The following is a 26,344-nucleotide window of genomic DNA, read 5'->3' on the forward strand; positions in this document are numbered from 1 at the left end:
GAGGCCTCTAATAAAAGAGGATCCAGCCCCCCCACCCGTTGTTCGCCAAGCCCAGAGGGGTTTTTTGTTTTGTTTTTTTACAAATATGTGCTTGTGTCTTCCTCAGCATTGCCGGCTCACACAGAGGCTGTCTTATGCTTATAAACAGTAGATGAAGCAGAAATACTTGCTGACACTTAAGACTGCTTTTATCTTTCCCTACTGCTAAATAATAATTTTGTTAGATTGTCTGGGATCTATGCAGCCGGCTCCCTGCATCCGTGCTTATATCCGTGAGCCTTGTCCAAATAAACACACTTGAAAAGATAGAGAAATGTGTTTTGCAGAGTTTAGAACATCCTCCAGCAGAGGTTAAGCCCAGCTCTTGGCTTTGTTTTGGCAGCTTGTTTAGGATGCCAAGTGTATCTGGCCTGGCAACAGATTAAAAGATGTTGGTTCTTACATAACAAAGTTTAGGGCATAAGGCAGGCAGGGGTGTAGATTTCCAGGTTTCCTTTGTGTTTTGTAAAGAGTTTTAAAGCGGATGAAAAAAAGTGTGCTTGACTGGGGTTTTGTTTTGCCTTTCAACCCTGGAACCATAAAAACCTATTGAAATGTCTTATCTCGGCTTACACAGCCCTGGGATGGAGTTCCCGCGCTGAAATCCCTCTCCCGCTCCCGCTCCCGCTCCCGCTCCCGCTCCCTCTCTCTCTCTCTCCCTCTTCCTCATTTATACCAGCCTGGCCGCCCTTCCTTCTGTCGCTTCAGCTGCTCCTCTCTCCGACTCAGGTCTTTGCCTTCCTGTTCCCCCTCCCTGAAACATCCTTCCCGGTGCTCCTTGGGAAGGCCTCCCTTGGTCACTTAGCTGAAGTTGCTCCCGTCTACCCAACTTTCAGGCCACCTTCTCTTTCCCAACTCCCATTCTGTTTTCTTCATGGCACCTTTTTCCCGCTCTCTGAAATTCTTATGGATCTGCATATATGTCTGCTGTCCATCAGGAAAGTAAGCTTGTGGCCGGTGCTACCATATCCTCAACAGCTAAAACATACAGATGGATGGATGGATGGATGGATGGATGGATGGGATAGACAGGTGGATGAATAAGTGAGTAGATAGATAGATGGGTAGATACATGGATAAGTAAGTAAGCAGATGGATTGATGGGTGGATGGATAGACAGGTGTATGGATAAGTGAGTGGATGGACAGGTGAGTTTGTGGGTGGATAGATGGGTGTATGGATGAGTGGATGGATAGATGAGTAGATGAATAGATGGGTGGATGGTGAGATGGGCACACAGGTGGATAGATGGATAGATAGATGGGTGGATAGGTAGATGTGTACAGAGATGAATGGATAGATAAATTGGATGGGTAGATAGATGGTGGATGGACAGATGTGTTTTTAGATAGATGGGAGAGAATTGCTGACTGTGTAGTAAAGTCCTACTCTCCTTTAAGTTCAATTTAGGACTTCTCTTCTGTGAAATCTCCCTGTATCCCCAAGATGAGAATGTTGAGAATGATCTGGGCCCATGGAGTTGCTAAAAGGACTTTAATGCAATAGGTCTAAAAAGTACTAAGGCAGTAAGAACAAAACAGCAGCTGTAGATATCAACGTGTAGTCTTTGCACAGTTTCCTCCCCCATACTCAGCTTACTATGGATACTACGCCAACCATCTTATCCTGTTGTGGTCACTGGTGTGCACATCAGCCCACCCCCCACACCCCACCCCAGACACCAGTCTTTGGGATTTGGTTGGCCCCGGATGTGCCTTTGCTGGGGGAGTCAGCCAGGATCCGAAGTCATCACAACACACAGAGGTAGCTCTCTAAGTTGACCTGGAGCTCTGACCCCACAGGGCCCATTCTAAGGTGGTTACAAGTCCCCTCTTTCTAGAGAGTCGAGATGGGAACTGTTTGCTGGGCACCTGCCCGGAGGCCTCTGCGTCTCAGGGGTGCCTCCGAGGTGTGGCTCTTCAGGCAGGAGCTCAGCGCCGTGTGCTGGCCTGGAGAGCACAGGGCCCTCACTGTCCCACAGCTTGGATCTTCCAGCACCCGGCAGTCCTGATGTCCATGACTGCCGGGGCCGAGGCTGATGCTTTGTGGGGCTGATCTCTCAAAGCCATCTTGGCCTGTAACCCAGCTTCAGCCAGTTTTGGGACTAACCCAACTGGTTCTCTTTTCGCTGGGTGGGAGGTGTGAGAAGCGGGAGGGTGGGGTCCACATGGATGTCAAAAACCACAAGGCCCTCGAGCACTAGGGGCAGGACCTGTGCAAAGCACTCTTCTGTCTGGCACGTATGAGAAATCTGTGGGTGAACCCTGCTGCGTCAGTTGACTCCTCTGTCCATCATAAAGGATGTGAACCACTTAACCCTTTAACTACCCTTGGAGCGAGGCACAACTTTTCCAGTGCTGTGATGGCCTTAGATATATGTGCTAAAAAATATGCCTTGTGATTTGCAATATTTTTAAGATTTATTTATTTATTTGAAAGTCAGAGTTGCAGAAAGAGAGGTCTTCCATCCGCTGGTTCACTCCCCAGTTAGTCGCAATGGCCAGAGCTGTGCCGATCCGAAGCCAGGAGCCAGGAACCTCCTCCAGGTCTCCCACATGGGTGCAGGGGCCCAAGGTCTTGGGCTATCTTCTTTTGCTTTCTCAGGCCATAGCAGAAAGCTGGATCAGAAGTGGAGCAGCTGGGTCTTCAGCTGGTACCCATATGGGATGCCAGCACTGCAGGCGGCAGCCTTACCCGCTATGCCACAGCACTGGCCCCTCTCCATAGACTATAAAGTGTCATTCCCCGTGGGTGGCTATTGTTGAGTTTCCTGTTATTTAGAGAAGTGTTTACAAATATGAAGTTTAGGGGAGCCAGCATTGTGACTCAGTGGGTTAACTGCCTCTTGGGACACAGACATCCTGTATCAGATTGCCAGTTCAGATTCCAGTTGCTCCCCTTCCAACTCAGCTTCCTGCTAATGCACCTAGGAGAAGAGCAGATGATGGTCAAAGTGCTTAAGCCCCTCCATTCAGGTGGGAGACCGGGGTGGAGTTCCTGCCTCCTGACTTCAGGCCTGGCCCACCCTTGACAGTCTCTGCAGTCAGTGATGACGTCAGTGGCTGTTCCAGGACAGTTGTAAGAAGCTACCGTGAACTTTTAGCAGTCCTGGAGCTGGAATTTGGAGGTCAGGGTGTGGTCAGGGTGAGCTTCCCCAGAGGCTCAGCAGGAGAAGCTGTCTGTGCCCCCCGCAGCTCCTGGCCATTGCCACCACCTGTCATTCCATGGTTTGGAATCGCTCCGCTCCAGTCTCTGCCTCCATCCTGTGGTGGTGCATCCTCCCCTCTGGAACTCTGGGTCTGTTTCCTCTTCTAAGGCTTTGCCTCTGGGTTCAGCCCCCCCCCCCCCAATCCAGAACAACTGCTTGTCAAGATCCTTGCAAAGAAGGGTAGGCGTGTCTTTGGGGACCAGGACACGCCCTTTCCTGTCAGGTGTTCCTGTTCTGCTTAGGATATGGAAAGGGGCAGAAGCCTGATTCTTGTCCTAAAAAGCAGCTCTTTGAGGCAAAAGGAAGCCCTGGGAATGGCACCTGCTGCTTGTCATTTGCAAGTCTGAGATCAGCCAGAACTTCAAGGCTTCTAGGAATTTTCTGCAAACTAAGAGACTAATGAGGAGGGTGTTTGCATATCTGACACTTTCATGTTAGGGAAGCAGAAGGAAGAAAAACTCTCTGGTAATCCTGGGAGTTTCTAGTTCAGTTCTTGCCAGCTGAATGGTGGCATCCCCCAAGAATTAACCAGCATGAGTGATGGAGGTTCAAAGAATGTCCAAGTTTGGCTGAATCCAGTGTGGGGCTCAAATAACCAACACCATCCATTTGTCTAATTTCTCAGGAGAAAGCTTATTTGTGTGCTAATAAAGGATCGCAGCTGTATGTGACTTGTTGTTAAGTTTGCTTGGGAGGGAGAGGGTGTTGGCACAGTTGCTCAAGATGCCACTTAGGTTGGCCGCATCTTCTGCTTCCTGCTCATGTGCAGCCCGGGAGGGGGCAGGTGCTGGCCCAGTAGTTAGGTCCCTGCCACGCACGGGGGAGACCCAGGTTGAGTTGGCTGTCCCTGGCTTCTGCCTGGCCTAGCCCCAGCAATTGTAGGTGTTGAGGAGAGAACCAACGGATGGAACATTGCTTCTCCCTCTCCCTCTTCTGTCTCTGCCTTCCAAAAATAAAAATAAGTACTTTGAAGAAACAGCTGTTACTTGTGTTTTATAAGGTACTTAGATGCAAGAGTTTTTTTTTTTGTTTGTTTTTTGTTTTAAACAGGCAGAGTGGACAGTGAGAGAGAGAGACAGAGAGAAAGGTCTTTCTTTTGCCGTTGGTTCACCCTCCAATGGCCGCAGCGCGCCGGCCGCTGATCCGATGGCAGGAGCCAGGTGCTTCTCCTGGTCTCCCACGGGGTGCAGGGCCTAAGGACTTGGGCCATCCCCCACTGCACTCCCTGGCCACAGCAGAGAGCTGGCCTGGAAGAGGGGCAACCGGGACAGAATCCGGCGCCGCCCCAACCGGGACTAGAACCCGGTGTGCCAGCGCCGCAAGGCGGAGGATTAGCCTATTGAGCCACGGCGCCGGCCAAGATGCAAGAGTTTTTTAATTTTCAAAATTGAGGAATGCTGACTGCTGACTTCAGACTCTTAGGCAATGTCTTTGGTCACAAGTGGCAGAAACTCCCCAAGCCAGCTGTATGAGTTTCTTGGGGCTGGTGAAATAAAGCACCTCACTGAGTGGCTTACAACAAGAGAGATGTCTTTTCCCATGGTCTGTCTGGTTGTCAGCAGGGCCTTGGAGAGGAGGATCCCTCCTCGTCTCCGCCAACCCTGGGTAGCCCCGGGTGTTGCTCGGCTTGTGAAACATAGCCCGGCCTCTGCTCTGTTTTCTCTGGGCCTTCTCTTCTCATCCGTCTCCCTCCCTCTTGAATTCTTACAAGGACGCCAGACACGTTGGACGAATGCCCCAACCTGCTCCAGGGTGAGCTCATCCTGTCTCATCACACCTGCCACCATCGCATTGCCAAAAAGTCATGGGCTGAGGAGCTGGGGTTAGGACTGCAGCTTATCTTCTTGGGGGACAAAGCAACCCATAGCAACGCTGCCGGAAGGGACAGGGCCTCAGATGCCATCAGCACGCTCTCAGCTCTGCCCACTTATCTCTGTGTGTCACTCACACTCACAGACTCACTCTCTGAGCATCAAAGAGGCAAGACTGCAGTGGCTCAGGGCTTCTCCCTGGCCGTGGAGCGGGCTCTTCCACTTCCAAGCTCACAGCAGAAGTCCTGGGGAAGATTCCACCCAAACATCACCTGCTCAGCCCTGGACCATTCACTGTGGCTAGGGGGAGGGACATAGGAGAGAGTGACAGCTTCCCATCTGAGCTGGGGGGAGATGGGGCTCCTTCATAAAGTACAGCAGCCTTGACGCGGCCCCTGGGGAATTGTGAGCTTGCTGGAACTGATCCATTCTGCCTTGCAGTCACGTGTTGCTTTTAAAGGAGCTCGGGCTTCACTTGCCTTTAATGCAACGGTGTGCGTGGGTGCCTTGTTCCCCATCCTCTGCTACGTTAAGCTGGGTTCACGTCAGGTGCTGGAAGATGTGCATTTCCCTGGAAGAAAGCACATTTGCATTCGAGCAGAAACACAGGAGGACCAGTCATTTAATATTTGACCCCTGAGGGTGGGCTGATCTCAGAGCCGGGCATTTTTTGTCTCTTATTTTAGTTTTCAAACTGAAACTTTTAGACTTCCAGCCAGGATCCTGCTAGGTAGAATCAGCCTTAAGCTCTGCTAACCAGCCTGTGGGTAGCCCGTTTCCTGTACTTTGAATGCCTCTGTGTGTGTGTGTGTGTCTTCACAGACTCATTGTGAGAAAGGGCCCCGTTCTTGTTTCAACTATCAACAATAAGTCAGGGGAATGGCAACAGAAATGACCCAAGCAGCCCGGAATTCACAATGCTCACTTCTCGATTAAGTTTGCTTTGAGCTGATATCTGAGAATAACTTTACTGTGAGTCTACGCGAGACAAGGAAGGACCCAGGAAAGAGGTGTTGACGGAGCCTGAAGACCAGAGAGTTGTTCCTTGGGTGCAGTCACGGAGTGGTGGCTTCGTGCCAGAACTTTCAGCCTTGTGACGGCATTTGCAGGAGTTCTCTGATGGGAAATGTGCAAACATGACCCCGACTTGGCACAATCTCAGTAGCTACCTAGAATCTACCAGGGCCCAAATCTTTGCTCTCTCTCTGACAAAGAATCTGTTTCTTGGTAGTATTGGGCTCATCACCTTTAATGGAAAAATCGATTGTTTATCTCTTCTAGCCCTGGGCTAGACAGGAAGTACTAAGACCTCATCTCGTGATTTCTTTCCTTCTTGTTTGATGAGGGATGCTCTTTGCTCTTACCAGTCACCGGAATCGGGGAGGGGTTCTGCACTTAGGTCAGCCTGTGCGCGCCAGTGTGCAGACTGAGCTGGGCTTTCGTAGTTGGCCTTTTGCTGTAGATGATAAAGGGGAGCCAAAGCACGAGGCCTTAATGAACTTGCTGTGATGTGCAACAAACCAGCTCAAGATAAATCGCGTGTGAAATCATCGCTGCCGAATGTCGCCTGCCAGTGGGTCTTTTTCTGTTTTCTCTGATAATAATTTTTGCTTGATTTAAGAGGTGGTAGAATCCTGGCTGTTGGTGAAATGAGGCTAATTTCCTCCTGTTCTGAGCCATTATAACCCGTGTTGGGGACGTTGGCAACACATTTTTCTCCTAAGACAGCTTCATTTCTGCAGTGGAGAAGAAGCGGTTAAGTAGACGGTGCATAGAGTGAGCTTTCAGCTGGTCCTGTACCTGGAACTGTCAGGGAGAAGCCACTGTAGGTGAGGAAGTGTGTGGGCCATTCCTCCAAGGTTTAGGTTTTCTGGGGTTGGTTTTGTTTGCCGGGAAGAGGAGAGTGGCTGGAGCAACTCGGGTAGATGTCTTTTTGCCTTTAGTGTGAATGACAGAAAACGTTCTGAAGTCTTGTTGTATTTAGTAGTAACAGCTAAATCTGCCATCTTTCGAATCTCAGCTCACAACTGCCGTGTTCCGTGAAGTCGCCCACGACCCCTTGGTCACGGCCGGCCACAGGCCCTCCTCCCCGTCTGAGGACGCAGCCTTTCATTCAGCAAATGCTCATAGCACCCCTAATATCAGCACTACTAGGATGACTAAGGCTTCTGCTGAGGACTTCCGGCTTCCACGTGGGCAGGCCTCTAGTCCTGGGAGAATGCAGGGTGTCACAGGTATACACTAGGCGCTCAATGTGCATCCGGCGCGTTGAATTGTCATGTGCATTCTTTTCCCCAGATCGCTCGTTCTGGCTTCTTTATGCACTAGAGGATCGTGTTGTTCAGGCTCCTGCCTCTAATAGACTCATTACTTTTGGAATAAGTAGCTTCCCCCTGGGGAAGGTTCACCTGACTCATCTTGTACTCAGCCCGGCTGGCCTGCAGCAAGGAAGTAGTAGCAGCTGGCCTGTCCTAATTGGACAGAAGGAAGTTGACTCGTTGCACTTGGGGACTGACCAGTCCTGTCTGCTCCAGGAAGATGCTGAGAGAGCATCTGTCCACCTGAGGTTGGTTGTTGATAAGAGAGAGGCGCCACTGCATTCAGGTTTGAGAGACTGGCAGAGGGCCACCTGCTGGGTCCAACAGGACAGGGAGCTTTTTTTAAACTCTATGATGCTCCAAGCAGCTGCTGGAGAACACCGGGGACTATGGAGGGCTGCTGGTCTTTCTGCCCACGGTGGGGAGTATTCTCTACAGGGGACCTGTTTGCCACGTACAGAAGAATTTGAATGACTTTTTGCCAAGAAATGCACTGGAAGCAAAATTACAGGAAATGGGAGTATTCTAGACAGGTGAGAGGGATATGAAAAGAATTTTCAACAGGAAAATGTAGCTTAGAATAGAATAATAGCCCAACATGGATTCAACAATGTAGTTTGCTCTTTAAAAATTACTCTGCCACTTCCTCTTGAGGCATTTGAATGTTTCTCAGCTATATATGTAAATATTTTTGGTTTATTAGTTTTATATATGTAGCTCATTCTTTTAATAAGAATTTAATGATTCACATTTATGCTGTGCTAGCTGATTGCATAATTATAGTTACACAATTTTAAAAGACACCGCCCCTGCCTTAATAGAACTTAAAAGTTAATGGGAGTCATCAAGTAAGTAACCAGCAATTGCAACGTAATTTATTGCATTATATAAATGGCATGCATTTGGTATAAATGTATTAAAAGTATACACTCAGGTCAAGAAATGAATGCAAATCAAAAGGAATAACTAAATCTGGGGGAGTGGAGAAGGCTTATTCCAGTCTAGAAGCTTCCAACCTGGGCTGCACCTTGGAATCAGCCACTTGGGGAGCTTCTTACAAACGCTGCTGCCCCAGCCCTTCCTTGGACCTCCTCTGACTCCTGTCTCTCTGACGTGGAGACAGCTGCCTTGTCGATTCTGATGCAACCCGGAGTGTGAGAGTCCCCTCTCTCCGCAGGTTCAGGGCACAGCAGAACTCAAGCACACTGAAGGCAGGAGGCCAGGGCAGGGCCCACCTGTCCTGCACATGGGCGGCATTGTACCTCGCAGGCAATGAAGCGGACAGGCAGATGGAGAGCAGATTGCGGAGGACGTCGGATGCCAGGATTAGGAAGCTTGACTTTTCAGCAGGCAGTGGGAAGACGTGAAAGTCATTTTATTTACAGAGTATTGTGATGTGCACGCTCTGTGGTCAAAAGCGACCTGCCGTTCAGGTGGTGTGTCTTTGGGAGGTGGGCGGGAGACAGAGGTCATCACTTGTGGTGCAAGTGTGTGCATCTGCGGCTGGCTCTGGCCGGTGCGAGCCTGGGACCAGAGTGGAGACAATGGAGCAGAGCGCTGCAGAGGAGGCGGTAGTTGGAGACTGACAGGGGGGGCCAGAGCACAGAGCTGCTCCGTCACTTCAGCAGGTGCAGGCTGAACCCTCACTGCTCAGGATGAGTAGCCACAGAGAGCAGTGTCCAGAACCGTGGTGTCTGTGAGCGTGTCACCCTTGCTCCGTTCTTTTTTTTTTTTTTCTTTTCTTAAATGATTTGAGCGAGATATATGGACAGAGTTCTCATTTACTGGCTCATTCCCCAAGTAACTGGAGGAGCTGGGATGGGCTGGGGTCAAAACCAGGAGCCTAGACCTCAATCCAGGTCTCCCCCAATTCTCTGGAGCCTTCACTCCTGCCTCCCAGGGTCTGCATTAGCAAGAGGCTGGAATCAGGAGGGAGCCGTGTATGGAACCCAGGCGCTCTGCTCTGGAATGCATGGGCCTCAACCGATAGGCCAAACACCTGCCCCGCCCTTGCTTCTATTCTGAGTCCTTCTCAGAGTTGCCCTTGCTGTACTGCTTCTCACCAAAGCTTTACAATGTAGCGAACAGTCTGCCCTCCTTGCTGACCATGGCTGTTACATCTGCGTGATGTGGGCTTCTAGCTACCTTTTCCTCTTGTTCCCTTGAGGTGCTCTGAGCACGCCCCATAGGGATTTATTCTTGTTACATCATTGAAGACAATTCTATGAGCCTTGCTTTACTCATCTGTACAATGGGCATAGTAAAGGGACTTGGCGTTCTGATCCCTTTGAACTGGTACTAGTCTACACATAGGAGAGACTGTGGGAAAGGATTTTATGTACTGAAAGCATGGCACCAACACTGACTGTCACTATTGTCATCTGTGTTGGAATTTTCTTTTTTTTAATTAAAAAAAAATTTTTTTTTAACAGATAGAGTTAGACAGTGAGAGAGAGAGACAGAGAGAAAGGTCTTCCTTCTGTTGGTTCACCCCCAAAATGGCTGCCACAGCTGGAGCTACACCAGTCCGAAGCCAGGAGCCAGGTGCTTCTTCCTGGTCTCCTATGCGGGTGCAGGGCCCAAGCACTTGGGCCATCCTCCACTGCCCTTCCGGGCCACAGCAGAGAGCTGGACTGGAATAGGAGCAACCGGGACCAGAACCCAGCACCCACATGGGATGCCAGTGCCACAGGCAGAGGATTAGCCAAGTGAGCCACGCGCCGGACCCTGTTTTGGAATTTTCAATCAAATAAGAGTTTGTGGCTCAGGGACGATGTTGAATCGCAGTGTGGTGACTGTTACTGTGACTCAGTGTCTCCTTTACGAAGTTTATTCAGTTTACTGTGCCAGTAAAAGTGTTCCCATTTTATTCTCATTTGTTTTAATAATGGTTAGGTATCAGTTCATGACTTCTATCATATTTTTATTATTTTATAGGAGCAAATAATTTTAGACTCCAGCCTTGGGCTCTGGAACTGGGCAGGCTTTTCGTTCATAGATGAACTGTGTGATTGGTTTGTCCCACTCCAGGACAGAGGACATTTCACCACAGCACACAGCACAGCAAAGCTCGGTGTTGAAATGTCCTTGCAGCATGATAAAGGGTATCTGAGTGCAGGGTGCTGAGCAGTGGGACAGGATGGGTGGCCCAAGAGCCACCCCCTGCATGTCTCTGCCAAGCGGCTTCTCCGTCCAAATAGGTGGGCAGCTTTCCATGAGCAGAGGAACTGGCAGGCTCTAAGCTCAGCGGACTTGGCTAATAGGACCCGGACACCTTTGCCTCCAAGCGCAGGTGCACCTGCTGCCCTAAGACATGAAGCAGACCTCACATTGGCCCTCGTTAACAACCTAGCACTTTGCAGGTTGCTGGGAGGCTGTCCAAGATGAAACCCAGAATTCATGAAATCACTGATCCAAGAGCTGTCATCAGCGTCCCAGTGTCCAGCCGTGGCAAGGTCATTGGTTACCCTGTGTCAGGTCCCTCCATGACCCCTGATTGTGAGCGGTGCCTGGTGTGGCAGGTGCAGCCAGCGGGACACCCACCTCCCCAGCATCCCTGCTTATCTTGGCTTCAGTCCTGCCCTTCCAGAGGAATCCACAGGACCCGGGGATGGGTGCGCTCCCGCCTAGCACGTAGCCGTCTGGAATGCGAATGCGCTGTGCCTCTCTTTGCAGGATACAGAAATGCTCTGGTTGTCATCCAAAGATAGGAACTCTGCCTTAGGTATACTCTCATTCGGGGCATCGTGAACCCCAGGGGTCTCGAATTCTTTCATCTATCTCCCCTTCACTTTAGAATCTTTTTTACACTGTTTTTTCTTCCTTGGACCATTGGAGCCAGTGCTCCAGGTCTGCTAGGCACCCCCTCCCCATCGCTCCCAAGGAAACTGTGGAATCCATGGATTCCTGGCTGGGAGGCGTAGTTGTTTGTCGAAGGGGATGAGGTCCAGCCACAATGGGAGAGGAAATCAGACGAGGATGTTTTCCAAAGCAAGCTGTGTTTTTGTGACTGCTGCAGTTCTGGTTCCCACCCTGAAGGCTCCTCTAACCCTGGGGAAGAAAAAATATTTTTAGTCTGATAGCGTACTGTAGGCAGCCCAGAGCCGAGCCAGCCACAAAGCCTTCTCGATAATTCAGAGGTGGTTTCAGTGGATATAACTTGTAAGGGGTCACCCAAGACCCCTCAGCCAGTCCCTAGCTGTGTGCAGAGCTCTGTGTCCTGCCCACCTGCCATGCAGTCTTGCAAGATTTGCCTTAGGGATGGGCATTTATCCCGGTGGCTAAGGTGGTGCTGAGGGTGCCTGCATCCCATGTTGGAGTACCCAGGTTCAAACCTTGGCTCCTGTGTCTGATTCCAGCTTCCTGCTAATGCCTTCCTGGGAGGCAACAGGGTTGGCCCAAATGATAGGGTTCCTGCCAACCATAAGGATTGAGTTCCCGGCTCCCGGCGGCAGCCCTTCTGCCACTGTGGGCATTTGGGGGCATGAACCAGGGGAGGAGAGTGCATTGCCCTCCCCACCCCCATCTCTCTCCCTCCCTGGCCCTTTGCCTCTTTAAATAAATAAAAACTTTTTAAAAAAATATTTACTTTAGAATAGAAATACTGAGAAAGGGAAAAAGAGTAGGGTGGGATGGGAAAGCATTTATGATTCCTGGGGGAAGGGGAAGCAGAGATATCACAGAACTGGAATGCACTTTAGCCAGCAACTCCATGAGAAAAAAAAAAAAAGCAGTTGACAAGCTGGAGTCTAATCCAACTATCAGGGCGAACTGGGGTAACCCACTCACTGCACACTCCATACCAAGTTTCAATAGCCTTAATTTTTAAAAACCTACCATTTTAAATAAAAGGAATGGGTCCTGTTCTCCAGTACTGCTGTGATGCCGCCACCCTCTCCTCCCACTAAATGCGGTGAATCGCACCCTTGGCCCCGGGGGCTTGTGTATTGATGAGTGACTCTCAGAGAGCAGCTGGCGTGGAGGAGCTACTTGGATTGCTGTGGTGCATTCCCGACTCTAGCATACTGTTGTGTTGGAAAGGAGACTGGGGATGAGGTCATGAGTAATTAAAAAAAAAACACCCTCAAGTTCTTGCCCTTGCACAAGAGACGAGAATTATCCAGTCGGGGTTAGATTTCTAGAGTGTGGGACTTGAAGGCAAATATTTATCTTGTCGTGTTGAGAAAGGAAAAAATGTGCAACCTTTGACCTTGGGTGGAAGGGCCTGGGTCTGGGATGCATGCTGAGCCTGATAGATTTCTTGCTGTTCCTTCTCTGCCACTCACCGAGGAGCCGCCGGTGACATTCACCGGGACTTTCCATTGGACTTGCTCCCTCTTGGATCCAACATCCTGAAAATACCCTGTACCAGTGCCTCTCGGTTTATAAACATTTGGAAAGAAAATGGCCAAGAGTTGTCTGGTGTTTTGCAACCTAGTTCATTCTCTCCCTGTGTCACACTATTCCAAATACACTGATAAATAATTAATGTTTTGTTTTTTTTTTTTTATCTACACAGAAAGCTTGCAAGCTAGGCAGGACCACTCTTTTTTTTTTTTTTAAGATTTATTATTTTATTTGAAAAAGAGAGATGGAGAGGCAGGAACATCTAAGGGGAACATCCGAAGGAACACCTGTGCAGCCCCCGAGAGAGCCGGCCGGCGGTGTGCCGCTCCCCCGCGGAAGTGGGGAAAGTGGCAGGGGGAACCGCCCTTCCACGGAGGTGGAAGGGACGGTAGCCAACCCGGGAAGAACCAGCAGCAAACCCGGGAAGGGCCGAGCAGATAAAAGAATAGCTCAGGGTCCTGTGTCGTTCCTCCGCGAAGAGGGGGAGCGACATAATGGTGCCGTGACTCAGATAGGAAGCTTAGGAGGGATAATGGTGCTGTGACTCGGATAGGAAACCTAGGCAGGGTTTAGTGTCATTCCTCCGTGAAGAGGGGGAGCGACAAGTCCCTACTACAGATGTTGGGGGACCTGGATTAAGTTCTCAGCTCATAACTTCTGCCTCACCTAGCCCCAGCTGTTGTAGTCATTGGGGAGCAAGCCAGAGAATGAGAGATCTCTCCTTCCCTCTCCTTCTCCCTTTCACATAAATAAATACAAATGTTAAAGGAAAGAAAAAATCTCCACCTTTTTATCAATAGTGACAATGCAGATACAGACCCTGGGGTGGCCTTGGAAACAGGTGTACAACAACCAATTGATCCCTTTTTGAGATTCCAAATCTCATCCCTCTAGGTGAGTTCTCCTTTGCCAAGGGATACCCCTATGAAGATCCTTTGTGTCTTGCCTGGGTGATCGGCTTCTGTGCTCCCTCGTAATAATTTATGGAAGGGAAAAAGAGCTGTCCAGGCTACCAAGTAAATTCTAGTCCTTATAAGCCCTAAAATGTAGCAAGATGTGGATGGGTGGGGGCTATGCAGAACAAGTTTGAGCAAAACCTCAGATTTTGGGGCGCTGGATTCTGTCCTGGTCACTCCTCTTCCAGGCCAGCTCTCTGCTGTGGCCTGAGAAGGTAGTAGAGGATGGCCCAGGTCCTTGGGCCCTGCACCCTCATGGAAGACCAGGAGGAGGCACCTGACTCCTTGCTTCAGATCAGCGCAGTGCGCTGGCACGCTGGCCAGCCGCAGCGGCCATTAGGGGGTGAACCAACGGAAAAGGAAGACCTTTCTCTCTGTCTCTCTCTCTCACTGTCCACTCTGCCTGTCCAAAAAAAAAAAAAAAAAAACCTCAGATTTTGTAATTTTGGAGGCTTTTGTTCATAGCCCATATGTAGGCATGAGAATAACAGGGTACCCCAGGAAGTGTTGGGTGAATTATATGTAAACACATTTTCTTAACATTTCAACTACAGAACAAATGCGAAGGGTGTTATTAACAATAAAAATAACTGATAACAAAGGAACTGTCTCATTTCAATGGTGAGAGGAAAAATTAAATTTTTTAATGGTCGCTGGAGTGCTCACACTTCTAAACCTGGTTCTTTGTCACTATCTCCCATGGGCCCTGGGCCTGGCTAGAAGCCGCCTCAGAGGCTGCAGGGCAAGCATTCATGCAGAGTGACCCAGCCAAGGCTGCCCACTGCTGGCTGATTGTAAGTCTGTGGGAAGATGGGGTGATCGGCATTGCACCCACATCTCTCCATCAATCCAAGGGACGCTAACAACAGAGGGAGCAGGATGAAAGGGGGATTGAAGATTTCTCTGGATGCTGTGGAGGCCGGAGCATAAAGGATACCTGATGGGATTAAACTGTCCAGCTTTCACTTAGAGACTGTTTTATAAAAGCTCATACACTTCACAGGGGTTAGCAAAACACTCCATGAATCCATTTGGCAAGGTACTCTTAATATGATTCTTCTCACTTAATTCCTTCAGATTCTGCTTGGATTAAAATTGTGATACAAGGACAAAGCCCACTTTGGACAACTGTTTGGCAGTAGCTACTGAAGCTAAACATAAACATTCCCTACGACCTTGCCACATACCTTCTCTGACATCCAAGGCGGGGTCTTAACAAGTTCACGGAAAATGCAGATTATGAAAAAAAATGGTGTGGGTAGTTCAAAATTTTTTTTCTCACTAACCTAAACTTCTAATTTCATTTTTCTACCACCTTTTTTGAAGTATCCTCGTGTCTACAACTGAAATGTGAATGCTAAAATACATGGACAGATGGGACCTCAAATTCCATTAAGCAGGGTGGCAAAAATGCCTTCTTAAGTGTTTAAGTGATCATATTAAGTGTTTTTAAAGTGAACATAGAGGCTGGTGCCGTGGCTCACTTGGCTAATCCTCTACCTGTGGTGCCAGCACCCCGGGTTATAGTCCCAGCTGGGGCACCGGGTTCTGTCCCAGTTGCTCCTCTTCCAGTCCAGCTCTCTGCTATGGCCCAGGAAGGCAGTGGAGGATGGCCCAAGTGCTTAGGCCCTACACCCTCACAGGAGACCAGGAGGAAGCGCCTGGCTCCTGGCTTTGGATCAGCGCAATGCACTGTCCATGGCAGCCATTTGGGTGTGAACCAACGGAAGGAAGACCTTTCTGTCTCTCTCTCTCACTGTCTAATTCTGCCTGTCGAAAAGGAAAAAAAAAAAAAGTGAACATAGAGATAGGATTAAGTGTTAAAGTGATTGTATAAATAGGATCAAGTGTCTGGTAATAATAACAGATAGAATTATAAAGGAGAGAATGTTCCAACATGGGAAGCAGTCCACACAGCACACTCATAGAATGACAATCACTTTAAGTAGCACTCTAACCTCAGAATCAACCCTTAAAGCATCCTGGTCTGACTGAAAAGCCCATGAGAGCATTTCAGGCATGGAAAGCCAAGACACTGTGGCAAAAAATGTTCTACATGAAAGAACCAGTGGAAAGAAGTGGCCATCAAAGAAGGGAGGAGAGAACCTCTACTTTGTTTATGCCTTGTCTAAATACTGACAGAGTTTGTGGATTCAAAAGGCTTCCGTAGCCTAGGCAGCTCATGGCAAGAGCCTCGCGTGATTACTGATGTATACATAAGAATGTTAATTGTTAAATTAGCAACAGGAGTCACTGTGCACTAACTTCCCATGCAGACCTCTGTCCTCGGTGAGTTGTATTATGAGAGTTAACTCCAAAACTTGTTCTTAAACAATTTGTGTATATTTGTGTGTGTGTATGCAAATTGTTGAAATCTTTACTTAGTATAGAGTTGGTCTTCTGTGTATAAGGTTAATTGAAAATGAATCTTAATGGAGAATGGACTGGGAATGAGAGAGGGAGGAGGAAGAGAGGTGGGAGGGCAGGTATGATGGGAAGAATCACTATGTTCCTAAAGTTATACTTACGAAATTTTTATTCCTTAAATAAAAGGTTTCTTTGGGGAAAAAAAATACATGGGCAGGCATTTTCACAGCAATTCTGTTTAAAGTAGCCAATGCTTTTTAAGCTGCCCAAATGTCTATCAAGAGTATAGTGGATAAGTGAAATGTAGTATGTTTGCACAAAGGAATGCTGTGGGATTGTAAAATTTAGTAAAGTGTGATGACACACAGCCTCATGGGTGATTTGCGAGGTGGAGTGCTGGAAGCCACACATACTTGCTTCCATTTTTATATAAACTTCAAAAGCAGGCACTAGTAGCATTGGGAGGAGGGAGGGAGAGGACATCAACATAGCAACAAGAAGACACAGGCATTGGAAGAGGGCACAAGGGAGTTTCTGAGTGCAGATAATGCCCCCCCCCCTTTTTTTTAAACAGGCAAAGTGGACAGTGAGAGAGGGAGACAGAGAGAAAGGTCTTCCTTTTCTGTTGGTTCACCCCACCAATGGCCGCTGCAGCCAGCGCGCTGCACTGATCCGAAGCCAGGAGCCAGGTGCTTCTCCTGGTTTCCCATGTGAACACTCCCTTTCTTGATTCGGGTGCTAGTCACATGGTATGTTGTATTTATAAAAATTCGTTGAGCTGGCCAGCGCTGTGGCTCACTAGGCTAATCCTCTGCCTGTGGCACTGGCACTCCAGGTTCTAGTCCGGGTTGGGGTGCCGGATTCTGTCCCGGTTGCTCCTCTTCTAGTCCAGCTCTCTGCTGTGGCCCGGGAAGACAGTGGAGGATGGCCCAAGTACTTGGGCCCTGCACCCACATGGGAGACCAGGAGGAAGCACCTGGCCATTTATTTGGGGGGTGAACCAATGGAAGGAAGACCTTTCTCTCTGTCTCTCTCTAACTCTGCCTACCTTGTAAGGGAGAACAGTCTAGTATTGTGTGTCATGTGGAAGAAAAGGGAAAAAGTCGAGCTGCAGGAGAGGCTCCAGCTACTGCAAGCAGAACCCCTGGTCAGGGGACAGCAGTGAAGCTGGCCCTGCAGGAAGTTCAGCACCACGCCCCCGCAGCCCCTCCCACCTTCCGAACTCTGCTGTATTCTTTAGTAACTGACCCCAGTAGACTCATGAGAGGGGGACATTCATGCTGTGTCTCGAGAACATGTATTTGGCACCTGAGAGACCTGACGTTGCTGTGGGTTTTGGAAGCGACGGGCATCTGGGAGCTGCCAGGGATGCTTTATGAGGACTGAGGATCAGTGTCCAGTACCGTTAAGGTCACCTCTGTCATCGAGGGATAAACAGGCAGAACACAGAGGATTTTTCAGGCCAGGAAACTCTTCTGAGTGATGCTGTCGAGGTGATAAATTGTCCAGACCCTTAGAATGCACACCACCTAGTGCCAACCTGAATGCAAGCTAGACACAGCACCAGCCCCTTTTATGCCTATTTTTAGGAATGGATAAATAATCCCAGAAAAAAAAATCTAAGATCCCACCATTTGCAAGGTCAGAATTTAGACCCTGAATTCTCGTGGTCCCAAGGCCCATCTTTTTCTGCTAGGATGCATGCTGTAATAGGACAGAGGATAGACAGTCCAGCCATAGTAACAGACAGCAAAATTAGACAGGTATATGAGCCCAAGGGAGAAGAGGTTAATTTCAAGTGCAGAGCCTGATCCTCATTAATTTCAGATTTGTGTTCTGCTCTTTATGTGGTTGTTTGCTCTGCCTTGAAATTTGGCAAAGTGTGCAAGATGCATGTTAATAAAATGTTCTCTCCTGGATCATGGAGCCACCTTTTTGCATCCTACAGGAATAATTATCTAAGGGCCTGAGATCTCTGACACAAGAGAAACAATGTGCTGTGCTCATGTGGGTGCAAGCAAGGGAAATTTGTGTACTGAGATCCAGGAATGATTCCTAGTTCAGACGCTCGACTGTGTGACCTTGACATTGGCACAGCAAGTCATTTGGCCTCTGAGGCTTGTTTGACCACCATAAAACAGGGAGGATGTTATCATCTATTTCAAAGGGCAGGGAAGAATCAAATTAAATATTGTATGTTAAGGCACATAGCAGAAGAAGCCCCCGGAGGGATTTTCAGTAGCTAGGCTAAGGTTCATGCAGTGATCCTGGTATTCTTTTCAACTTCTCATACAGTCCCAGGTGAGTTGCCTAATCTCTCTGCAGTTAAGTTTTGCACTAAAAGGGTATAAAGTAGATCAGTGATTTGGGAGACTGGAGATGGGAGTTGTACTGACTACAGATGAGCAGTCAATTTGCAGGGGTGGAGAGGTTTTTTTTTTAAAAGATTTATTTGTTTGTTTGTTTGAAAGGTACAGTGACAAAGGGGAAGAGAGAGAGAGAGAGAGAGAGAGAGAGAGAGAGAGAGAGAGAGAGATCTTCCATCCTCTGTTTCACTCCCCTAAGGGCCATAATGGCTGGACCAGGCTGAAGCCAGGAGCTTCACTTGGGTGTCCCATGTGGGTGGCAGGGCCATCTTCCGCTGCCTCCCCAGTCACATTAGCAGGGAGCTGGATAGGAAGCAGTGCAGCATGAACTTGAACTTGTCCTTTGATAACGATTTACCAGCATTGCAAGTTGCGACTTAGCCCTCTGTACCACAATGCCAGCCCCCACATTCAGCCTTTCGAAAAACTGTCAGAGGGTGTGCATTTGGCTTACAGTTCAGATGCCCACTCTCCATATGAGCATGCCCGCCTCTAGCTTCTGACTCCAGCTTCCTAGGAGACCCTTGATGGCTCAGGTCATTGGGTTCCTGCTACCCACACGGGAGACTTAGGTTGAATTCCTGGCTCCTGGCTTCTTCACATCTGTGGCCAACTGAGGAATGAACCAGTGGGTGGGAACTCTGTCTCTGTCTCTCTCTATCATATTAAAAATATGTATATATTAAGGAGCCAGTACTGTGGTATAGACAGTAAAGCTGCCCTTGTGACGCCGGCACCCCATATGGGCACCAATTCCTGTGCTGGCTATTATACTTCCAGCTCCCTGCTAAGAGCCTGGGAAAGCAGTGGAAGATGGCCCAAGTGTTTAGGCCCCTGCACCCACTTTGGAGACCCAAAAGTAGCTCTTGGTTAAGCCTGGCCCAACCCTGACTGTTGCAGCCATCTGGGGAGTAAACCAGCTGACGGGAGACCTCTTTGTCCCTTTCTCACTGTAACTCTGATTTTCAAATATATACATATATATGTATATATACATACACACATACATACACAAATCTTTTATACATGTAAGTTTTTAACAATAATTAAAAATTGCCAAAGAGATTTCCAAAGTAGCCGTGCCATTTTACATTCCCACCAGTGGTATATGGAAGCTCTATTTTTGCAACATCCCCTTCAATACTTGATATAGTTAGTCTTTTAAATTATACCATTGCAGTAGCTATTTAGTGGTTTTTCCCTATAGTCTTAACTTTATGATTAATTATGTCTAAAATGTTTTCAGGGCTGGCACTGTGGCATAGTGTGTAAAACCTCTACCTACAATGCCAGCATCCCATATGGGCACCAGTTTGAATCCGGCTGGTCCACTTTGGATCCAGTTCTCTGCTATGGCCTGGGAAAGCAGTAGAAGACATCCCAAGTCCTGGGAGACCTGGAAGAAGCTCTTGGTGCCTGGCTTCAGATCCAGCTCTCTGCTGGTGCACCTGGGAAATCAGTGGAGGATGGCCCAGGTGCTTGGGCCCCCGTACCCACTTGGGAGACCCAGGAGATGCTTCTGGCTCCTGACTTTGAATCAGCCCAGCTCTAGCTATTCTGGCCATCTGGGAAATGAATCAGCAGATGGAAGACCTCTCTCCTTCTCTCTGTCTCTCACTCCCTCCCTCTCTCTGTCACTCTGCCTTTCAAATAAATAAGCTTTTTTTTTTTAAAGACAGGCAGTGAGAGAGAGAGAGAGAGACAGAGAGAAAGGTCTTCCTTTATCCGTTGGTTCACCCCCCATTGGCATGCTGCAGCCGGCGCACTGCACTGATCTGAAGCCAGCAGCCAGGTGCTTCTCCTGGTCTCCCATGCGGGTGCAGGGCCCAAGCACTTGGGCCATCCTCCACTGCACTCCCTGGCCACAGCAGAGAGCTGGCCTGGAAGAGGGGCAACCGGGACAGAATCCGGCACCCCGACCGGGATTAGAACCCTGGGGTGCCGGTACCGCAGGCGGAGGATTAGCCTATTGAGCTGTGGCGCTGGCCCATTTTTTCTTTTCTATTAAGAGAGAGAGAGAGAGAGAGAGAGAACTTCCATCTGCTGGTTCATTCCCCAGATGGTCACAACAGCCAGCTCTGGGCCAGGCCAAAGCTAGGAGCCAGGAGCTTCATCCAGGTATCCCAGGTGGGTGCAGGGGCTTATGTACTTAGGCCATCTTCTGCTACTTTTCCCAGGCCATTAGCAGGGAGCTTGATTGGAAGCAGAGCAACCAGGACACAAACCAACACCCATATGGGATGCCTGGGTCACAGGCGGCGGCTTCACCTGCTATGCCACAACACTGGCCCTGGTCTCACTGTTTTCTTATTGATGTCCTTCAAAGACTTTTAATTTTGATGAGATTCGTTTTATCAAGACTTTTTCTTTTATGGCTCATGCTTTTGCTGTAATATTTAGTAGATCTTTGTTTAAACCAGTGTCACAAAAATTTTCTTGTGTATTTGCCTAGAAATTTTAACCTTCAAATTTAGGTCTATAATTACACTTTGAATTAATTTTTCTATATGATGTAAGGTAGGAGTTACTTGTATGTGATAATCCAGTTGCCCAATGTCATTTTTTTGGAAAGACTATCTCTTCTTTATCAAAGTTCCTTGGCTCTTTATTGAAAAACAATTCTGTCCCATTGATCTATCTTTTTAATCCAATGCCAAAACTATGCTGTCTTAATTACTTTTAGCATTATAGTGAGTTTTGAAATCATGAAGTTTAAGTTCTCCAACATTATCCTTTCCTCCTCTTTGAAAAAGGTTTTAGTCTTCTAGGCTATATAAATTTTAGGACGAGTCGATTTCAGTATCCAATCCTGCTGGGGTTTTCTAGGTATTACAGGAAGTCTACAGATGGATTTAAAGAGACTGATTGCATCTCTTAAGGATGCACGTGTTTACAGATAGCATTTCTATAGCAGTATTGAACTCCAAAGACTGCTTTAAAGTCTTTGTACTTAACTCGTTCCTGGAAAGGAGATGAGACAGCAGTAACCATCTGTGCAATGCCAGCATACATTTACCCTGGAATGTTGCACCTTTCTTTAATTCTTTGCCCTCATTTAAAGGAAGTTGCTGCCTTTTATGTTTTGAGCAGGTGCTCAAAGGGAACCCTGGAATTAGCGGTTACTGGTCTGTATCTCTCTGAAGCATTTAGCACATCCTCATGTGGCTGACACTCGCCTGACACAGCTTGCGTGTTCGGAGCAGTCTGTGAGCTCGGAGGAGTTGCAGTGGGTAAGGTGGCACGGCTACCAGATGTCCTCATCTGTGCAGGTTGCCTCTGCCCAGACTTGTGTAGTATCCTTGGGGCTTTGTGAAAGCTGCCTGGGCAGACTGATTTATTCACCTTAGCCCAGGATAGAAGCTTCGGGCCGAGGCATGCCCTCATTATTCTGCCTGATCAGATGCTACATCAGGGAAAACACCTCCTGGAATGGGTGAGTGTTCAGCTTGGCGATCAAGCTGCTCCAGTTGCACTGGAAACCTCTCCCACTTCAGGGGAAAGCAGGCAGTGGATGCAAAAAGGCTGAATCAGCCCATGTGCTGCCTTCTGCAGGAGGTAACAGGGAACGGGTGTATTTGCCTCTCCCGGCCCTCCCATGCACTTGCCACCTAAGCCAGGCATCCTTGTTCCTCCCTCTGGCTTCCTGATCTACCATCAAGTTTGGGGTTTGGGTCCCACCCAGACCAGTGTTTTCCCAGCTCATAGTGATCTGCATAGACTCATTTTAGTGCTGATAAAACAAAAAAGTAAAATAATGCTAATAAAAGGCTGGTGTCTGGGCTTTACCTTAGGGTTATGGACTACTTTTTTTGCAGACTCTTTGGCTGTTTGCTTCTATACAGTAAAGTTAGAGAACTCCTGATCTGGGCCGACACACTTAACCTCCAAGTCTTTGCATGTCCCTAGTCAGCCAGAGCTGTGTGTGGGAGAGTGCTGGGGACTCTAAACACCATCTCTGAGTCAGGTTAGACTTAAAAACAAACAAAGCTGCCGGCGCCGCGGCTCACTAGGCTAATCCTCCACCTAGCGGCGCCAGCACACCGGGTTCTAGTCCCGGTCCAGTACCAGATTCTGTCCCGGTTGCCCCTCTTCCAGGCCAGCTCTCTGCTATGGCCCGGGAGTGCAGTGGAGGATGGCCCAAGTGCTTGGGCCCTGCACCCCATGGGAGACCAGGAGAAGCACCTGGCTCCTGCCTTCGGATCAGCTGTCCACTCTGCCTGTCAAAAAAAAAAAAAAAAACCACAAAAAACAAAGCAGAACAAAAAACAACTACAAACCCAACTCAGCTTCCCCTGTGGAAATGACTTCATTGAATGATCTTTCTGTGCTACACCCTTGGCTTCATGGAGTGTTTAAACATGGGAGTCTAGGATCATGTTACCTGGGGTCAAAGGTGAGCGCCGCCTTCTGGGGGCTTTGAGTAAAACAATGCAGTTTCCTTGCCTGTAGACCAGGATAAGCAGCAGCACCTACCTGGTAGGGCTGTTGTGAGAAGAGTCACGTGAAGTCCTGGGTCCAGTGCCTGGCACAGAGGAAGACCTTTAGAAATTTCAGTCTGCAGCAACCGTCACTAATTTAGGGTGCAGAAACCTTGCCTCTTGAGTGACAAGTACCATTTTTTTTCAAGCAGTGAGGTTTTTATGGACCATTGTTCTCCCTTTGGCCCCATCTACTAAGAAGCTCGGATCCCAACAGACATATTTGCCTGAGTTTGGGATCGTTTGATCTGTAAGATTTTTGCTCAGTTGTTTGTAAATCATTGCTTCCCTGATAAGCATCTGCAAGGCAGGGCACGCATTGTTAGGAATCGATGAAGGTTGACTTCAAGGGCCAACTTCCAGTCTCCCAGGCTCCTATCAGAGAGAGGAGATACAGTCCAGGAGCTAAGCAGATTGTCTGTCCAAGGACGGGTTCTATAGTTGCAAGTCTTTATTTTTTGTTCCCAGAGACCATCCCTGCTGGAATGGAGCTTGGTCAGGGGTCAGAATTCTTCCTGCAGATCAGACACTTCATCCCCTTCCAGCAAGAATGTCCTTTCTCCACCCAAATTACTTTTCTGTTAACACCGCTCTGTGACCTTGCAGAAGGAGGGCACCTCACATGGAAATGTAGACTTTTATAGCTGAATAGGAGTTGAAATTGTCTAGTCCAGCGAGTGTTTCAGGTGGGGATCCTGGCGCTTGGAGAAGGCAGGTGGTGACATAATTGAGGCCCTGTGGCTAACAAATCAAGGAATGGTACCCAAACCAGGTCTTGTAGCCCTTTCTCTGCACCCCCATATCCACAAGGAAGTCAGACTCCTTTCCACAAGAGTACTTCAAAAAGTTTAAAAAATCAAAATCCATGTATACTTTTCTTATAATATACATTTTCAGAGAATTTTTGGAAGGCCATTCGTACACATGTACCCTGGACAATGGGTTTTATCAAAAATTTGGTGCTTCACACTAAATTCACTAAATTTCACCTTAGCATAGTTGGTATTTTCCCAGGATTCTAGGTTGTATGCCGAAGTCCACACTCCAGTGTCGAGATTAACCCAGTAGTAATGACAAGCAGCAGTGTCATAATCAGTGCTAGTACTGGAAAATAATTTTCAGCACTCAGATAAATAAGCAGACTGTCTCGTGTTCATAGAGTTTAGTGCTCAAGGTTTAGCCAGAATGTAGTGTTTCAGGATGTGCATTTCACATATGCGAAAGTGCAGAAATTAGGTTGCCATTCGTCTGAGTAGCAAGGTCACAGATGAATGGGGGGTGGTGAGGAGAGCACTTCAGCGCTGGGGCAAATCTAGCCCCTCAGTGGGACAGAACTCGCCTTGCAGGCTGTGTGCCTGGGGCAGGGACAGGTACTTCATCTCTCATCGGAAATATATTTCCTTCTTCTAAAAATGGCTCTACTTTAAATGATTTTTCTTCAGCCACGTCCAACTCTTTGATTAATTTGCATACACCCCCATGTCTGTGTTCAGCTCTGATACTTCTTCCTGCCCTTGTGCACAAAGCTTGTCTGTGAACCATCTTAGGTGCCTGTGTAAGGAGAAATGAAACAGAGGGGTGGCTCACTCATGCAGATAAACAGGCACCCTTGTCCTTGAGCCCAGCCCCTGACCCTGTAATCCCTCAGGCCTGCATTGCTACAGAAACACAAAGGCTCTCAAATGACTGACTCTGAATTTCCTAACATGGCACGACTTTGTTGACATGTTGCGCATCTTGGGATGGAGCAAGTGCATGGGTCAAAACTGAGGTCCTGAGCACTGTGGTGGCTTTGTCTCTTGGCGCCACTTTTGCTGGAAATTTCCAAAGCAAACCCCGCTACGTGGGGCCTGCATGTAACGTCTGTACCTCTCCTGTGATAGTTGATATGACACACACTCTCCTATTCCTGTGCTGGGGAAAGGGTAGGCAGCAAAAGGGCCTTTCACTTGCATCCTAAACCACACCAACAAGCCTTCTTTTTGTGAATGAACCTGGGACTGTCTCTGGGAAGACAGTTTGGGTGCTGTGATTCCTGTCATTGTGTGCAGTGTATCGGGCCATTTTCAAAGTCTCGGTTGGTCATTCACCACCACCTCACTGGGAGGCGGTTAGCGCAGTGGAGTACTGGATGCTTGTTAGCTATGGTGCTAGTTAAGAACAAGCACTCCAGGGCCAGACCGCCTGGTTTCCATCCAGATCCCTGCACTTCTCACTGTGTGACTGTGAATAAGTCACTAAATGTCTCCAGGCCTCAGCTTCCCATCTCTAAAGTGGGGTAATCAGAGTTCTTGCAGCCTTAGGTTCTGTGATGTAAGTTGACTAAATGTTTAGGTATGTAAAACAGCAACAAGTAGGGAGTAGTCACCATTACTATCCTGTCATCCTCATCATCTTCATCACCATCATTTTTACTTTGTAATTGAGCTTCCAAGAGCTTGTGATTTGCCCACAATCATGTTTCTATACAGCAGGAGATAAAAACTCAAGGTGAAGTGTCAGTCACACACAGAACGCTGCAAAGGAAAATGTGAGGGCTCCTTCCCCTACCCATGCACCTCTCCCAGAGATGCCCACAGCAAACTAATCCACGTGCACACTTCCTGTCCTCTCTCCACACGGGTGCACATACGTAGACATGTATGTTCTCCCTGACATAAATAATAGGAATAGCACCTGCTATAGAATTGACTGGAGAATGAGGGGCATTAAGTAATGCTTTTGAAGTTCTTCTCATGGTTCCTGGCCAGACATTAGGTTCCTAACAGTCCTCTCTTTATAAATGTGGGTGCTAAGGATCAGAGAGCCTGGCCCCTTCACGGGATCACACAGTACTGAAACTGGCGTTGAACTCAGCCAGACTTACTCCCACGTCTCCACATTTTTGACTACTTATGTATGTGGCTATGTAATAGGCATTATTTTTCTGCTTGATTTTTTTTCTCTGGTTGATATGTTTGAATTCAGTAATACCAGCACAGACACTTTCCACGTAAGTACATACAAGTTGTTTCATTTAAGGGAGACACATGACTCGTGTGGGTTGCTTCCGTTTCTTTGTTCTTTGCTGTGGTGGAGAACGCGTGTGCGAAGTTTCATAGAATAGTTTCCAGGAAGGGAGTTCTGGGGTCGGTGTGGGGAGTGGGGTGCAAATTAGATTTAACTGATGCTGCCCCCGAAAAGGATTCTGCTCACCACCAATGTGTGAGAATGACTGTTTTCTCACAGCAGTCTTCTTTGTATTTTTGCCAATTTGATTTTTTTTTAAAAAATTAAATTGTATTTGCCTATCAGTAGGGCCAAGCTAATTATTTTTTGGATCATCCTCTGTTTCTCTGAAAATTGCCTTTTGCTCATTTATTTTAAACTTAGACATTCTTTACATATTCTGAATAATAAACCCATGTCAGAAATATCTAGCAAATTGTTTTGTCCTGTTTGTCCCTTTTCTTAAC

At 48.1% G+C, this 26,344-nt stretch overlaps 1 protein-coding gene across 50 annotated transcripts in view; it reads left to right on the top strand.

Annotated features, from left to right (window-relative positions):
• ABLIM1 (actin binding LIM protein 1) overlaps positions 1-26,344 on the top strand; it is a 325,273-nt gene that overhangs the window by 243,071 nt on the left and 55,858 nt on the right. The window lies entirely within an intron of this gene.

The sequence above is a fragment of the Oryctolagus cuniculus genome, chromosome 15 (assembly GCF_051225735.1).
Source record: "Oryctolagus cuniculus isolate XC-2025 breed Fujian yellow rabbit chromosome 15, ASM5122573v1, whole genome shotgun sequence".
In the NCBI taxonomy this organism is placed as follows: domain Eukaryota; kingdom Metazoa; phylum Chordata; class Mammalia; order Lagomorpha; family Leporidae; genus Oryctolagus; species Oryctolagus cuniculus.